This window comes from Phyllostomus hastatus, unplaced genomic scaffold (assembly GCF_019186645.2).
Source record: "Phyllostomus hastatus isolate PE091 unplaced genomic scaffold, TTU_PhHast_1.1 phas_scaffold_93, whole genome shotgun sequence".
NCBI classification, from domain to species: Eukaryota; Metazoa; Chordata; class Mammalia; order Chiroptera; family Phyllostomidae; genus Phyllostomus; species Phyllostomus hastatus.
The window spans coordinates 2,850,183-2,867,973 of NW_025334042.1; positions in this window are offsets into that span (position 1 = coordinate 2,850,183).

A 17,791-nucleotide genomic window follows, 5' to 3' on the forward strand; every position below is an offset into this window, starting at 1 on the left:
CAAGCTGCCTGGTTCGAGTTCAGCTATGTGACTTTGAACAAGCTACCTCATTTTTTTCTGTCTCACACTTCTACAAAAAGGGTTGGAGGGCAGTGTTAACAATGACATAACATTGTTGAGTGGTTTAAATGAGTCTGTGCATGCAAAGCAATAAGAACTGTACCTGACACACTATAAGAATTATAAGTATTACTTATTTTTCTTAAAATACATTCAAATAAACTGAAGACAATTTGCCTTAAATTGTCATTTGAGTAGTTCCTTTTAGGAAAACATCTCTGAATGTCATCATTGTGTTCTTTGTATAATTAGCTACAAGATCCTGTTTTTGAGATGTTTCTCTGTAGAACTGCACACACAATTTACAAAGATTGTGACATGTCATCAGGTTTCTACACCAGTCTTCACTTACCTGTTAAATTCTGTAGTTTCTCTACCACAACCCTCTTCTCTGTTTTATTCATAAACATACTGGTGTACATATTTACAAACCATAATTTTTATACGTCTTTGCAATTCACATGATTTTGAAAAAATTGCTCCTACTTCATGGTGTCATAATGTTATTATCTGTTAAATGGGGACCATGCTTTTGATTCAGCTCACTAAGTTGTTGTGAGCATTGCCTAATTAATTAAATAAGAGTGCTTCAAAAAGCAGAATGCCTCATGCATTTCTCAAACTTCACAAGAAAGCACTTTTATAGTCAATGAAAAAGCAATGTGACTGGCTTTCTCCAGAGCTTCTGCAGCCTCTCCTGGCATTATATGTATGTGTGTGTCCTGTTTCACTTCAGAGACTTATTTTTCTTCTTTCAGAATGATGTTCTTTGTAAAGAAACTAGAATATAAAAAGAAAGTATGCCAAAATACTGAGAGACTGTATAATGTTCTTTTATATGTTACAGCACCATAATTTTTAAAGGCTTATACAAGGCATATTTCTTAGATGTTAATGATTAATTCACCTATTTTTGAGAGTTCATAAAGATAAGAATTATGTTTTGTTTTGCTTTCTTTTGGTGGATCATGTCTATTCTTCCTTAGGAATGGTGGTGGGTTTGTGCAGTCATCTATCATATTTTTTGTTTGATGCCCCACAATGGAAGGACTTCTACCAGAGATGGCAAAAAACATAATTATGGGTCAGAGGAATGTTACCCACATGACTTCCCCTCAAACTCTACTATGTCAAAAGATGTGGAAAAGGATATCAAAGTCAAGTAGGTCAACACTGATATATCCACTTCTTGGATATATGTGCTGGGATAAATGTGCTTGGACAGTCAGTCATATTTTTCTCTCCTGTGTTCAAAGTTTATTAACGCACTCATGGAATTTTTACTGAATGCCTCCATGTCAGCAAATCCTCTAAATTCTGGTGGCCCAGAAGCAAACAAAACAGACTAAAACTTCTGCCTTTGTAAGGCCATAGTTTCATATGTATAGGAAACCCCTATTTCACAAAAGAAACCTAATTTGATTGGGGTTAACCCAATATATCCTTAACTCCCATGAACTCTCCTCATAAAAGAATAATTAAAATACCATGGGCATCCTAGTGTTACTTGAAATAAATTTTGAAGAATGTTGATGGTAGGAAAACCAGACTTTTATAATCATGTTATTTATTTCTTTAATATTTTCCTGAGCTAACTATATCAGAAATGAATATCGTGCCTGCCATTTACTCAACCTGTATAGATTGCCTGATAAGCACTCTACATGGGCAGTACACATTATGTTTGTGAATTTTGAGTTATCACTTGACCTCCCAAAGGATCTCAGGTTGTTGCATTTAAGATTAATGAGGCATTGGATAGCCATTAGGAGGCTATTCAAGAATATGCATTTAATTAAAATGAATTATGTATCTGAGTTAATACCATTCAACCTTTTTAATTTAGAGAGATAAATCACAGCTGTTTTACTCCTGAGAAGGGTCCTAACATTGGCAAATTGAATATTGATGTTACAATGCCAAAATAATTAATGCTGGTCAGATTCACCCATAATGGGTATATCCTGATACTTAGCCTACCAGAAAAAATTAAGTATTTTTTTCAGTTGATTATGTGTATGCACTTGCACATGTAATGAGCTACAAAGAGTAGTTCAATGGCATACATAATCCCTAAGTACAAAGCAAATGGTAACATCAATTCTCAAGAAAGTACTGAAAAGCCCACAGCTTTAACTTATTCATCAGCATTAGTGACTCAGTATGAATGTTTCCTTTAAACACAAACACGATTCATATGCAACACAGTTACTGCCCATTGACTTAGTAATGCTTCCGGTAGCATTTTTCTTTGCCTAAAGGAAAGGATGCCAATATTTTAATTTTACCAAGTTTGCATTGAGAGTAGTGTCATGGATCCAATGGATGCCTGAATACACTGATAGCCAATTCTCTGTCTTTTCTCCTAGATCTCACAGTGTCTCTCACAGATAGATGTTCTATCTATTCATGAGTTTAGCTAAATGAAAAGAAGACATACAGATAATAAAAATAGATTTAATACAATCCAATATAAAAATAACAGATCACAGGATTATGCTAGAAACCCACATAATCTTATTAACCAATGTCACCCAAATAAATTTATTTTAAAAATTAAAAAAATAGATATAAGACCTAACATTTATTGAATAACAGTGTTCTTAATACTTTACATAGAGTAGCTCATTAAATCCTAACAGTAATCATATTGGTTAGGTACTGAATTATGCTTTTATAGAGTAGAAGATAAGGTCACAAATTCTGTGATCTGTTTTGCCCCAGATCACAGAATTGGTGTGTGATAAAGCTGAGATTCAAATTCTGGCATTCTCACTCTCAAGCCTGCTTAGGTTTTGCTGTATTGGCTTAGTAGGTATACAACATTTCACAGTGTTATGAAGCCTAAGGAACTCACAGTCCATCTCTTTCATTTGCTTCTCATTAACACTCAACAAACATAGTTGGTAGTTTCATATCACCAATAAAAAAAATCCACTGAGTCACTATTTAGTTTCTATATTTTTTAAGGAAATCTAATTACTTATAAATGCATATGTTTTTTGTTTCACAGTAGGGAAATACAAGGCTTGTCCAGGCAAAGTCCAACTATTATTAATATAATGAGAATGGTTTGCGTGACATAGATGTAACCTGGTAGCCAATGAGAGTGGACAGGAATGCACATGCATTAACATTGATAACTTCACTCTACTAGTTAGTGGGGTTGGTAGATGCTGTTGAGTGAACATGTGTACTGTGTAGCTATTGCATTCAAAGTGACTGAGTGAGTAACGCAATGAATCTGAATCAAATTTTGCATTAAATTTGAACATTCCTCCATGGAAACTATTTGGATGATTCAAAAGGTTGCAGCTATGGGCAACTGGTGATTGACAACTTCATCACAACAGTGCTCATGCATCATGTCTCCTGCAGAGTTTTTTGGCAAAACATCAAATCACCCAGGTGACTCAGCCCCTCTACAGACCAGATTGGGCACCCTGTGACTTCTGGCTTTTCTTAAAATTAAAATCACCTTTGAAAGGAAAAAGATTCGTACCCTCAATGAGATTCAGGAAAGTATAACCTGGCAGCTGATGGTAATTGGAAGAACTGTGTGAAGTCTCACTTTGAAGGGGACTGAGGCATCATTATCCTATGTACAATGTTTCTTGCATCTTCTTCAATAAATGCCTCTCTTTTTCATAGTACATGGCTGGATACTTTATGGACAGGCCTCACATACCTAAATTCCTGGAGTAAATGAATGAATAAACAAATAAACAAACAAACAAATTGGTGTCAAACATAGTAGGAATTCAAATATGAAGAATGATATAAGCTCTTTGGTCTTCATAAAGTCAGAATTTTTTCCTTAAAAAATAGAAAAAAAAACAATATTTTTAATTAGATTTCCTTTTAGAAATGGAAAGAATCAATTAGTTACCCAGGAAGAAGCAGTGAAATGTCAACACTAATGTGATTACAGTTTCCTAAAAACATTCCATTCATTTCTCAGTCACAGCCATCACAACTGCAGCCGTCTGACTACAGGCATAACAATAAACTTAAAAGGCTTATATCACATGGTGTGTGCTGTACTTTCACCACAACTTCACAGCAGGTTAATCAATAAAGCAGCACCAGCTCTGAACAATTATAATAAAACACCTTAAGAATGATCCACAATTAAAAGGTAGAGGGGAAAAAAACCCTTCCATTTAGATAAACCAATCTGCCACTCAGTTTGATAAAGTTCAGTTGAAGAGTTCTGACACTCTCATGGCATATATCAGTAGAAGGATATGCAACCTTGAATCTAAATTACCTCTTCAGGTTGTGCAGGAGTCAAGAATTATAACCCTCTCTAGTTATACACACCAGAGTATTACTTACAACCTAACAACCAATTTCCTATTGAAATTTTACATTGCAATGTACAAAGAAGTACCTGTATTGATTTTAGTAAGTGGTTTGAAATATATTTCTGAAATATGACAGGTCTTTGTTTGAACATATGAAAAATAATAAGCACATGCTTATCATTCACTTAGCAATATATCCTGATCATCTATAATTTTCTAGGCAGAAGGGATTAACAGTAAGTTAACAATACTCATCACTCCTTGGAGGCTTGCATTTTCATGCTGTTCTGTTCTACACTGAACTTGAAGAATGAGTTAGTGAGAAGAGAGGGCAGGGTGTGGAGCACACATCCAGGTTAGCCCAGGTTAGAGGGATGAGAGTCTAAGATATCTTCCCCTTCAGAATTTATGTCATTTGAGGACAAAAGAGGCTTGTGGGAAAGTGGTGGTATGTGAAGCTGAATATTAAAAGATTTGAAGCTAAAGAGTGGCATGACTTAAGTTTCTAGGTCACAACTTTGAAAAAATTCTCTGGATTCAGTGAAGAGAATTGATTTACAAAATTTAGAATATTACATTATTTGAAAGTAGAAGTGACGAAGAGTTGAAATGTTCTCAGTCCTCTGCTGATGTGAGTGAGTTGGACTCATTTGAAGGATTCAGTATAGAAGGCAGTTATAGGAGTTTTACAGGATAAGTGTCAAAGTTACATTCCTCCAATTTTTGGTCTTGGCATCTATTTATCAAGAAAAAGGGTATAAATAATGTCTCCTACATATATATACTACCAAATGCCAGCTATTATATCTTGATACCATCTTGTGGACATCCAGACATTCTCTCTCTCATCCTCATATTCCTTTAGTCACTGGCTGGGATGCAGCGGTAATTGTGGTTTTTGGACCTATGAGTAATGCCACAGATGGAAGCAGGTGCACTAGATGACATTATATAAAAACTCCATGGAAACTTGATGAGTAGAGGACATGTTATTTGTAGCAAAGTAGCTTTAGGAGTATCACTCAAAATGTAGTTGAGATGATTCATCTGGCTATTAGCTTCAGAGTTGTAGTAGATTTGTAGATTAGTTTCTTAATTAGTAGAGCAGTTTCTTAAATTTCTTTTGTTAGCTGAGGTCCAGGATTAGCAGAATGATGCGTAGGGAATCCATGGAAGAAAAAGAATCCCTGGATGAATAGCAAAGCAGTAGGTAAAACAATATGATAACAATGCAGAGACTGAAGTGTGCTGGTTTATTGTTTATCCGTAAGTAATGGAATGCTGTCCTTGCCACGGGTATATTCTTCACAGGTCTCATGTTTCTGCACAACTTGTCAGCAGAGGCAATGATAACTTTTGCTTAGGGCTCCTTTTGTGAAGATGATTATATAGCAAGCAGCTTCAAAAGATAGAGATAATGTTTTCTGGTTCAGAGAGCAGATCTGTTTACAGTCCAAAGTAGTAAAGATAATGTCTCCCTCCAGGAGAAAGATGGAACAGCTTTGCTTGTGGTACCTTTAAACAACCAGGTGTTGTTTTAGGTCAGGGTTCCTTGAGCAGGGTGCAAATGTACAGCATACACAGCATCCACCTGGCCACTTCTCATCGTTCTTGTTGGACAAGGGAAAATAATACAAACACGCAGTTCATGCTGTCTGCTGAGCCACGAGTAACAAAGCGGTTTGTGTTTGACCCAGGAATCTCATATCTTCTTCCAGAAACCATGAAACTATGGCAGGCTAACCTTTCATCTTGCAAAAAAAATGGTAAAACTCTCAAATCCTTCAAAGTTTTTGACAGATGGTTAATTGATAATGGCATACCAAAAGAGGCATCTCCGCTATTTTTTGAGAACATTTCCAACCTAGTCCCCATTTTCAGGAAAATTCATGTTTTTAATTCAATGTGTAATAGAAGGGCCACATCAGTACTGTCACATAATGAACTAATTTGTGTCATAGGGGAGGGTAGGAGAGGGACAGTACAATCAGAATAAGATACTTCTTAAGTTCAATGAAGCCTGATTACAGGGTCAGAATATGAGACTTTCAAAAGAAACCCCAACATAACCCAATCTTCTCGAATTGAATGTGTTTGTCTCTACAGCCCAACACTTTCCCCACAGTTAGAATTAGTGATTTTGTGAGCTATGCAGTTAAGCTACGCTTGTAATCAAATTAAGAAAATGCTAAGAAATATTAATTAGTTTTAGAATCTAAGGACAATAGATTATTAACTTTAAATCCATAAAACTGTTCTCAGCATTTTAATTAAGTATAGTCACTGAAAATTTACTGACTTTCTAAAACTATAATTTCAATAAAGAACTTCAAAAATGTGACTGGAATAAGTTCAAATAATTTAATAATTCACATAATTTAATAATTACATCTATTCAAGCCCCACTAAGATAATTTGTATTAGTTTATAATGCTGACAAACTTGTGCCTTTCAAGATCCAATTATGAAATCTGCTATATTATGTATGCAGTTAATAGAAAATCAAAAGTTTAATAATGTAAAAAAAATCTCTAGAACTCTATGAAAAATAGAGGAAATATAAGCCATCTATGGACCATATTACAGCATTTTATTTGTCACATTGAATGACAACACCAACATTTTTGGTGTATTTTCCTAAGTATATTATATCTTGAAACTGCAACATATAATAAAAAGCAAATATTGCAAAGGAAAAAAGGGCAAAAAAAAGTAATTTATTAAAGTGGAAGCACATATGTTCAACTAAAGTATGGAAAGATGCTTAAATTCCTGATTAATTTAAATGTAAAATTAACAGAAGAATTTTTTTCATCTGATGAAATACCCACAAAAAACCTGTACCAAATATCAAAGTTGATAATGGAGTACTGAAAAGATTCCCCTGCCCTTTGAGAGCAGATATTGACAAGGCTGTCTGACAGCACAACTTGTGTTCAGATAAAAATTATACTGGACGTCTAGTGCAAAAAGCTAATAATAAAAATAATGGAAGAAAAGAAAAGATAGAAAGATAAAAAAACAATTAGAATTACTGGTTATAAGTGACTTTAGTAAGCTGGATACAAGGTCTTAATACAAAAATTAATAATATTTCTAGATATTAGCAATTAGTACAATAAAAGATAGCTTTTATAAAACCTCTTAAAACATCTAATATTAAGGAATAAATTTATTTAACAAAAATATGCAATACTTTTACAGAAATCTTCATCACAAACTTCAAAAAACTCCTAACAAATGAAGAGGTACAACGTAAGCATAAACTGGAAAAATCAATTTTGTTAAGATTTCAATCCTCTTTCCATACTGATCTATACACAGACCAATATTATATTCTACATAATTGAGAAATGCATTTTTGTTAGATGAAGCTACTGATAATTGTTTTCTTATTACAGCCCTAACCTGCAATAACCTTGGTCATTGACAAAAACAGAACATCTAGTATTAATTTTTTATAAAGATTTGGAAAAAATTTTAACGTACAACTCTTACTTATAAAAAATAAATTTGTTCAAAGCTGAATAGCAATTTGGGAATAACTAGTAAAGCTGCAGCTATAACTAGTCTAATATCTAATTACATTTTAAGTACGCTCTTGCACATGTACATAAATGTGTTTGCAGCACTGCACCAATGATGGTTTGGAAACAATTTAAGTGTTCATTGTTGTGAGAACAGGCACAGGCTTTTAATACTACCGTGGTAATAAATGAAGACCACTAAAATGAGAAAAACCATAGTGTGGGAGTTCAGAACAAGACACCCTAAGATGTGCCTCAGTGGCATGTGGATCATTTGCACTACAGGCAACTGAGACGTTACAGGCTCAAGGGAAATTTCTGCTCTCCTCCTCTGCTGTCTGGAACAATTTAAATTAGGAGCCTGGCTCACATTAAGAGCTATCACCAGAAGTGACTTTTTATCTATCTTTATGGCAGGACAAACAAATAATTACTGAACATGTTCTCTCCCTGCAATGACCTTCTGAAGCCTCAAGGTGCATTACCTCACCCCTAGCTGGGAATGTCTTGTATAACTCAAACCCTTTCTATCTAACCTGATTCGCGAGTGAGGTTTCCAACTCTCATGTATGCAGGGTTCCCATACATATGCATGTAATCAAATTTAGTTATTTCTCTGGTTAATCTATCTCATGTTTATTTGATTATTAGACCTGCTAAAAGAGCCTTGAAGGTACAAGAAAGTTCCTGTCCACCCTCACATCTAATAGTGAAAGTCAGCCACTATCTCTGGCATTTGACAGAGACTCAAAGGCAGGTAGGGCAGTAAGAAACTGAAATGGAGTGGGAAAAGAGAAGACTTCAGGTGCACTGTGACTGGAGATTGTTGGCACGAGTAAGCTGAAGAATCACTACCTAGAAGCAAAATATTTATGCAGTAGGTTAGGGGAATGTATTTAGCTTTCTCTGCTTGGTCCCCAGTTGGAAGCAGGGACAAAAATTACAGAAGCTGGCAGATATTTGACTCAGTTATTAACTGTCTCGAGCCGAATGATGTAGAGGTTGTGAATCTGGCTTCTGTTTTTATATACGGTATAGTGGTTGTCTTTGTGTATTCAGTCAGTCCATCACTATGTGACTTTGAAAATAAGTAAATTAAATTGTCAAGTATCCAAATAATAATTTCTCAAAATATAACATTAGGAAAAAGGTAGAAAAATTTAGGTAGTACAATATGATAGGATTCTAGGAAACAAGACTATATTTTATAATGAGGGTGGTATGTAATAAAAAATACTAAAAAACTGCAAAGAAAGGACACTTTGATAGTGTTTTCCTCTGGAAGGGAAAACAGATGAATGGAGGAATAGAGCTTTAGTGATATGTATAACATTTTATTTTTGAAAAATAAATCTAAATAAATCTTGCAAATGTGGGTTTATATGTATCCATTTTCTGTATTTTTAGGATATCTGAAAATTTCACAAATTTAAACCTTCCTCCTCCTTTATATCTCTTCCTCCTCTTATTTCTTCTGTTCCTCCTCTTTCTCAGCATCTTCTTCTTCTTCATAAGAATAAATGTTATTCACCTGAACCCTGGATACTCTAATTAGCTAACAGCAGACATAAAACACAAATAGAACTCAAGGCTTAATTGTGCACTATAGCTAGCAAATAACAAAAACACGTGGACAGGTCTTACTATGTAAAACAATGAGGAATGATCATGGTTGTGGTAAACCTGAATGAGAATGTTCCAATTAGAGACTTTCAAACTGAGAAGAGTTTAAAGCAGTGTGTAAGCCAAACTGCTTTTCTTTGGCCCATTTGCTGTTAGAGTCTGAGCAGCATAAAGATCTCCCTGTTAGCTATAATAAATGCAGTGAACAAAGGCATGAAAGACTTCATAAGAAACAAATGCCAGTAGTAGCTAACAAGAATGCAGGAAACCAGGGGAAATCTTCAGGGCCTGCGTAGGCTGGATCAGCAGTACAAGATGGAACCATCCCTGCAATCCACAATCACTCACAGAGCCTCCTCTAAGCCAGGTATTGTGTCAAGTGCTAAGTTTCAAAGAGGACCTCAAAGAGGTCATAGTCTAAAAAGTGAGGATGTCCTGAATGAAAGCAAATTTAAGCTTAAAAGAGAGGGGTTGCTTTGATATAATTTTAGAAGTTAGACATGAAAAAAAATGTTTGCTAGGCAGAAGCATAGTAAGTACTATTTGTTTCTAAGGAAGGCTGTGTGTACCAGCAGACTTCAGAAGAGCAGGGGTACCAGAAAGAATCAGGTTTCAGTCCCTTCCCCAACGCATTGAAAGAGAATGTAAGACAGTCTACAGGAATGAAGACTATAAAGGGGTCTATAGACTAGTATCAAAAGAGTAACTAAGTTATTAGCTCTTAAAATTAGTTTAAAAAATTTAAGTAGGTACCTGTAGTGCACAGATGACAGAGAGCCAAGCAGCAGATCGGTGACACTGTGGGTATATACAAACAGACCTGTTAACGAACTAGGTCTATAAATAATTTTTTTCTCTGCACCGACATAGAGAACATAGATGCCACTGATGTGTCATTATTCTCCTGAGCCTCACCTAGATGTCCTGAAGTGCTTGCCCCTAACTCAGCTGTTCACAACCGTAAACTCATATGAGTCCACCAGTTACAACATGTTTTGCATGGGATTTGTTTCTATGAATAAAGTATCCAATTTTTCTTTGTCAAGTGAAAGGGGAAGTGAAGTGACAATTAGATGTCCTGGGAATACATGGTGTATGTTACTGTCATCCATTATATGAGTTACAATAAAAAAAGAACTGCTTTTTTTTAAAAAAACACCTGTTTTTAAGAAACAAAAAGCAAAAAATAGCAGGATTTAAAACTTCATGAAGATATAACTACTACCTAAGAGTGGAATACAAAATTTTAAAGTTTCTCTTTGTGTGCTTTTTCAACTGCCTTAAAAAAAATCAAAGCTTGCTTTATACATTATACATAAACCAATAAAGAGATATGCTGCACAATTCCATTGGTGAAATAAATTCTGAATTATTATATATTTTTATATTCAGATACTCTTCTTGGTATAAAACTTCATAACATTTTTCTATAACATCAAAGGTTTAATTTCTGAGTTACCTAATTTATTAAAAATAATGTATCCCTTCCTTCTTTTAATCCAAATTCCTGGAAAGAATAAATTGGAATGTCTTAATATATTAACTTTCTATTAAAATGCATATAGATTTCTCAGATGTGGGGAACCAGTTTGACAGTCTTATGAACTTTACACCCACTAAAACACCTCCTAGTTGATATAATAGCTTTAGGAGCTGAGTACTAGATTTGGCTAGGAAAAAAAAATATATATATATATATATATTCCATTTGGGGCATTTTCTTTGGATAGCTACTTGGATCAAAGAGAAAACTTCCTATTTTAATAAATTCACCACCACAATATCTTGATGGTAAATAGAAATCCATGAAATGAGTTTAGCATGAATTACAATTTTACCTTGGTCTATGACCAATATCATTTATAAAATGATAACGATACTTGTAGTGTTTATTTCTATTTTTGAGATAGATTTTACAACTAGTTGTAAAGCTATGTTTCCAATTAAAATTAACTCTGTCCTTCAACATCTCTCTGAGTTTACTAAAATTATAAACATAAAAATGCTTTGGTTATATAATCTTTCTCAATCAATACTTAAACTCTTAAAATTGATGAAAGGAATGCACAGACCTCCACTCACACTGTAATCGGAGATCTTCTCCTCCAGAACATTCCAGAATAGTGCAGGCAGGCTAAAATTTCTTTTAAATGCCCCATTCCCAGACAATCCGCTTCCTGGCCTACCTTACTCTGAGGTCAGAAAGGATGGCAAGTTGGCAAAGTCACAGCACATCTTAAATAGAATTCTAAAAAAGGACCCTAAATTTCATTATGTTTATGATTACTCCCAACATTTTCAATAAATCTGGGTTATAATGGATTGTAAATTAAGCTGAGTTCAGCCAAATGTCAGAACCAGCTAACAAGGTCCAACTTATGCACACTATTTGGCAAGAAGGGATACAAAATTTTATTGATGCTGAGATGAGCTAATTTAGCTTTCAAATCCTTTCATGGCCTCCGTATTTATAAACATTTCTAGTAGCATTTTTAAACATTTTTACAAATGTTTAAAATTTTTACAAACTTTTAAAAAATGTTCCAAATTTTTAAACATTTGTAGTAGCATCCAAATAATTCTATACAGCTTTCTTTAATTTCCAAAATGTGAAATAAGCTTTTGAAAAAAAAATCTCCTTGCCTACGACATAGTAGACACAATTTTTTAATTAAATAAATAAATTTAGTTAGTTAAAGAAAAGTTTAAAATTATTTAGGCATCTCTCTCAATGGTAAACTCTATTTCTTGATAAATATTTTTATATTTAACAATTCTGTTTTTGTTTATTAAATGATTAAAATTGCTTCTTGGAGACACAATTTCTAACACAATGTCCTAATAAGAGAGTAAATAAGACAAAATTCGTAACATCAAGGAGTTCTCAATTATTTTTAAAAAACACACCTCAGATGACTACTTGTAACTTCCTGCTTTATGATCTTTTTATTGAAATTAAGATCATCCACAGTAATGACCAAGACCTATACTTACAATTATCTAATGAATGGGAAAGATGTTGATATTGACCATGATGACATGCTATGTTAATTGGTGTCAAGTTGAACCAATCAATGGTGTTAAGAAAATATAATGGGCTGGTCATAAGGGGGAAAGCTATACCTTCTATAGATGTATAATCAGATTCAGTAAATTCATATGCTTCTGAATCAAGCAACTATTACTCACAGGCATTTTTCTCTCTTTACAATTTTTTTCTTTCACTTACTATATTTTTTCTTACAGCGTTTCCCACTATTTGATGGCAACTCTTAACAGTGCCTGTTCTTTCAGAAGAATCACACCCTGATTTACACTTGCCAAGCAGACTTCCTTTTTTACTGGCACTGTTACAGGCGCCCCGGTTTTCTCCCCTGTGCCTCACTCCACCAGCCCCTGCCCCCCATGGCCTTCACCTCACTGTTGTCTATGGGCTACGCATATGTGTCCTTTGTCTGATCTCTTTACAATGTTTAAGAATAGTGCTATTTGATAAATTCTATAGAAGTACTTTGATAACTATTATAAAAGAACTAAGAGAAATAAATTCTGCAGGTGCCGAACAGGGAAGAATTTCAAAAAAAAATGTGAAGTGGTGACAATTGAAAACTAGCAGTATTTGTCAAATCCACCAAAACTCAGGAGAAATTTCCAATAGCAAAAACATGTTATGGATTGAAGTAAAACAGCAGGACAGTAAGACCTGAAGACTTATTGCACTAACCCCCACTGAATACTGCTGCCTTAAAAATAGAGGTGCTTTACTTAAAAGGTTCTTCTAACTCTATGGCACAGTATTGATGTAATTCTGTTCAAAGGTAACTACATCGGGTCATTAGCTTATTACTAACTTTTCATCTATATATCTTTGATTACACTTCCCAAAAGAACAACATAGACAAAGGCAGAAATTACAAAATGATGCTGCATGAAGAACTGAACTGTGATCTCAGCAGTAAGAAGGATGGAAATACCAGAAGCCAAGGGAGTGATAGGAGTTGTAGTTATCTATATCCTGTCTGGTGTTGCAACACTTTAAACTATTCAAAACTACACGAGGGTAACTTCCCATCACACTGCTACACAAGTGTATGGTTTCTGAGAGCAAAAGTTTTCATTACTCACAGAGAAAAATCAGATAAATGACCTTGACATGAGAAATTTGCTTAAGGTCTGTGCACATCAGCAATCTCTTCTGCTTAAATCTTTGAGGATTTCAACAGCATCTACAGGTATGATGAGGAGGTTATTGAAAATCCATTTATCCTGTTTCTTGGCTCCTATAAGATCTAGGCAAATCTCTCTTCTGTAGATAAGAATAGAGGACTACAGTAGAAAGGAAAATAAAAATAAAGTCAAGAACTTGTATCCTATATAAGAACTTGCCCTCAAAATATTAGAAATACAAAATACCATAATATAATCTGAGCAGAATATCCCTATTGTTACTTCTAGATAGGCAACTAAAGCAGATAGCAGAGAGGAGGAAGGATGTTTGCATCCAGAAGAAGGACAGGGAAAAGAAGAATGATTTTTGGGAATACACTGAGCCATTATTTGTATCTTTGCCAGTGTCAGAGCTTCTGAGTTCGCTGTGTATCAAAATTTTGTGGGCAGCCCCTGATATGGGTGGCTCAGGTCTTCATGCTCCTCTACTCCAGAGCATGAAGCAAAGAAGTATCACTCCTGGAGGTGAGGCCCGCACCACCTTCTGTCTTGTACATTATTGTAGAGAAGTTGTCCTCGATGCTGCCTGAGGAAAGCATAGGAAACATCTTTTAGCAATGCTTTGCATAACAATTTGAGGCCAAACCTTTGTGATAAGGTTGAGGTCATCTCAGGGAAAGAGATAGAACAAGTGTTCACTCCTTTAAACTGTCACATCTGTTTACAGGAGTGTCCTCAGCTTACCCAGGATAATATACTTGTTTTTTTAAGATTTTATTTATTTATTTTTAGAGAGTAGGGAAGGGAGTGAGAGAGAGAGAAACATTAATGTGTGCTTGCCTCTCATATACCCCCCACTGGGGACTCTACCTGCAACCTGTTGGGAACAAGGAAATTAAGAACTAAATTTTAACCTTAATAGACAAGAACCACATTGTAGCTGAAAAGAAATGATAAAAGAGACAAAGTACAGTCAAAGCAAACATCCTGTGTCTAGCAGACGCTCTCCCCTGGGTAGGCTAGATAAGCAGTGCTTTGTAGTTTTTAATGAGAAAATAGAAAACTAGCTAGCTAGAGCCAGGAGATTACTAGGTTAATGAACAAACATCCTGCCTTCCTGCCTTATGAAAGAATGCTTGGTTTGAAATTCCCGCGCGCGGTCTTTGTAAGCGAATTACTAACTGCCACGTCTGCTTCTGTATAACGCTTGCTTGCCTGCCCATATATAAGAACGTAGTTGTAAGCGCTGGGCGCGGCTCTCGTTTGCAGCTCCTTGTGGGCACTGTGTCGCTGGACACTTTAAGAGTTCGCCCCTGCGCAGGTTAAACTTGGCCAATAAAGTAACATCTTTGATACCCTGAAAGTCTCCGATATTTGTTCTCGAGTTTGCTGGATGCTACACAACCCAAGCATGTATGCGGACTGGGAATCAAACAGCAACCCTTTGGTCCATGAGCTGGCACTCAGTCTACTGAGAGCCACACCAGCCAGGGCTATACTTAGTTTTTCAATGCCCTCTTTCACCCATGCGGTGATAATATACAGTTGCTCTGTAAAGGAAGACAAGAGAAACCTTAGAAATTCAAGGGATAAATGAATATGGCAAACCCATTCAAACTGGAAGGATATCAAAGGTTTTGGGATATTTGGTTCTAAGTTCTGGACCTTTAAAGCAATATCCTGACTTCTTTACTTGTCAGTAGTGTAGCTTCTACTTACCTACGTGTATGGTAATGCCTTTTGGTAGAAATGAAAAATAAAATAAAAGGGCCTGGAAATCTCCACTAAATATTCTGAAATATATTGCCAACATCTTCACACACAACGTGAGAAAAAAGTTAATGAAGTTGGATATTTAGTACTACAGGAAGTCCAAAAGATGTGTGCATTCCAATGTCACTTGATTTAGGAACCTCCACTTCTCCCTGGCTCCACACCAGAGCATACAGAAAAGTCCTGGATGCTGTTGATGGTATCTGGTGTCTGAGTGTGGGAATAAGCGATTGCCACAATATTGACTTGAAGGAAGTAAAAGAACTGCTGAAAACCAAACAGAAGTTGGCCAACATGGTAGTCATATACTTGAGACAAGTGAGTAACCTTGAAAATGTCCTGACATATGTCACTGATTTCATTAGAAAATGGATTTAAAAAAAGGATTCAAACATCTTCACATTATGACTTTTAAGGTTCGTGAAAACAAGCATTCCTTAAAGACAATTAGACATGAACAGACCTGGATAGGCAAATTTCTCCAGAAGTCACCTATAAGAAATACACCTAAAGAATGTTAAGATCCACATGTAGAGACTAAGAGGCATTATCACTGAGGAAATTAAAACAGAAAAAGATTTTCCAGATTTTCAGGGTTTCCAAAGAGAGAAGTAAACATTCAATCTGCAAATCCAAAGATGAAGAATTGGCAGTTATGTGTTCAAAAACTGAGCAGATAATGGTAGAACAAATAAAGCTGATTACAGCAAGTGACTGTCAGCAGGACTTTGCAAGCAAACCTCAGAGAAGATCAGACCTAATGGTCTAAATCTCATTATGATTGCTAAGGAGAAGAAATACCTGAATAACTACATTTCTAATTTACAAATTCAGTGTTACTATGAAAATATTCTAGAAATAAGGGAGAATTTCATTCATCAGACAATGTGGAGATTTTAAAAATTTACCTTCACTGGGGTTTTAACTATGAAAGAAAGTCATAAAAACAAAGCCTAATATTTCAAGATGACATTGTTCAAGATAGCATGCATCCTCTCAGTTTTCCCCTGGAAGTGGATATCAGATATAAGGATATTGTTTTAAAACAGAAACCAGCTTTAATAACAGATGTTGTTTTCTTCAGCTTCAAACAGACTTCAGAGCCAAACAATTGTGAACCGGTGAAGTAGCCTATGAAGACCTGGGAATTGAAATAACAAAAGGGCAATAGGGATGCTGTACAATCTAGCACTGACACACTCATACTCTGGAGTATGTTCGTGCAGATGAGAAGGATAAACTTCATGAAATAAGCTTTAAACATCAATTCTTAATTGTTTGAAATGCATAATGTAGTTACATTACTTGTAAAACCTGAATAATTAGGTTATATTTAGTCCAGAATATGTGAAATAGAGTTTATTTTATAAAAAGTTTTACAGTGTTTTAAATATAACTGGCTGTGGGAGTCCACTCTGTGTGGCATGGATCCAGCTCCCACTGGGAGATGCACAGGACCCATGCCCACAGATAAGTTTTCCCGTGGGAAATCAGGCCTGCAATGTACCTAGGCTGCTATGAGTCTTGCTTTTTGCTAAAACTCCCTCACCCTGAATTGAGGACATTTACTGTAAAGCAACTTCCCAAAAACCATGCTAAACTTTCCAAGGATGAGTGTAACTGGTCCAACTACTTTTGCCTTTTCATTTGCAAATATCCCCCTTCTGTGATGTGATTACCAGCATCCTGTCCTTTATTTTCTGTATAAGGTAACCACCTAAAGGGAGCATGTGCATAGTTAATGAGGACCTTCTTGTAATGTGCCCAGTAAGACAATAAAAGCTCCTTGGAGTGAGGGCCAAGGCTTTTGCTCCCCTTGAGAGAAAAGCTATGCTGTCCCTTCTCTTCCACTGGACTTGGTAATCCGTGTGAATGTTTCATTTCCCTCCATAATGACGTGGACCCCACGAGCTGGGGTCCGCATCAGCTGGCCTACATACTTTTTTAATATATATCAGGTTTTACAATATTTGGAATCAACAGAGAGAAGGCTCTTGACTATTTGTAAGATATTGTTCAATGGCTTTAAGAAAATAGAAACTACTTACTGTTTAGACAAAGGAAGATTGTGTGGATATTATATTTAATAAAGTTCAACTTTCTTGACAGGAGACATAGGTTTTCTAAAATATTTATATAGTTATTTACCAAATATTTAAGGGAAGTGAAGTAGAGAAACAATAGTGTGAACATGTGTTTTACTTAATTGATCCCAAATGCATTACGCTATAGCCAATTATGTAAATGTGTGCTCAGTGCATGCTTACACATTGACCCAAAATTAAGGAGGGAGGGAAGAAGGGAGGAAGGGATAAAGAGAAGAGGATATTATTA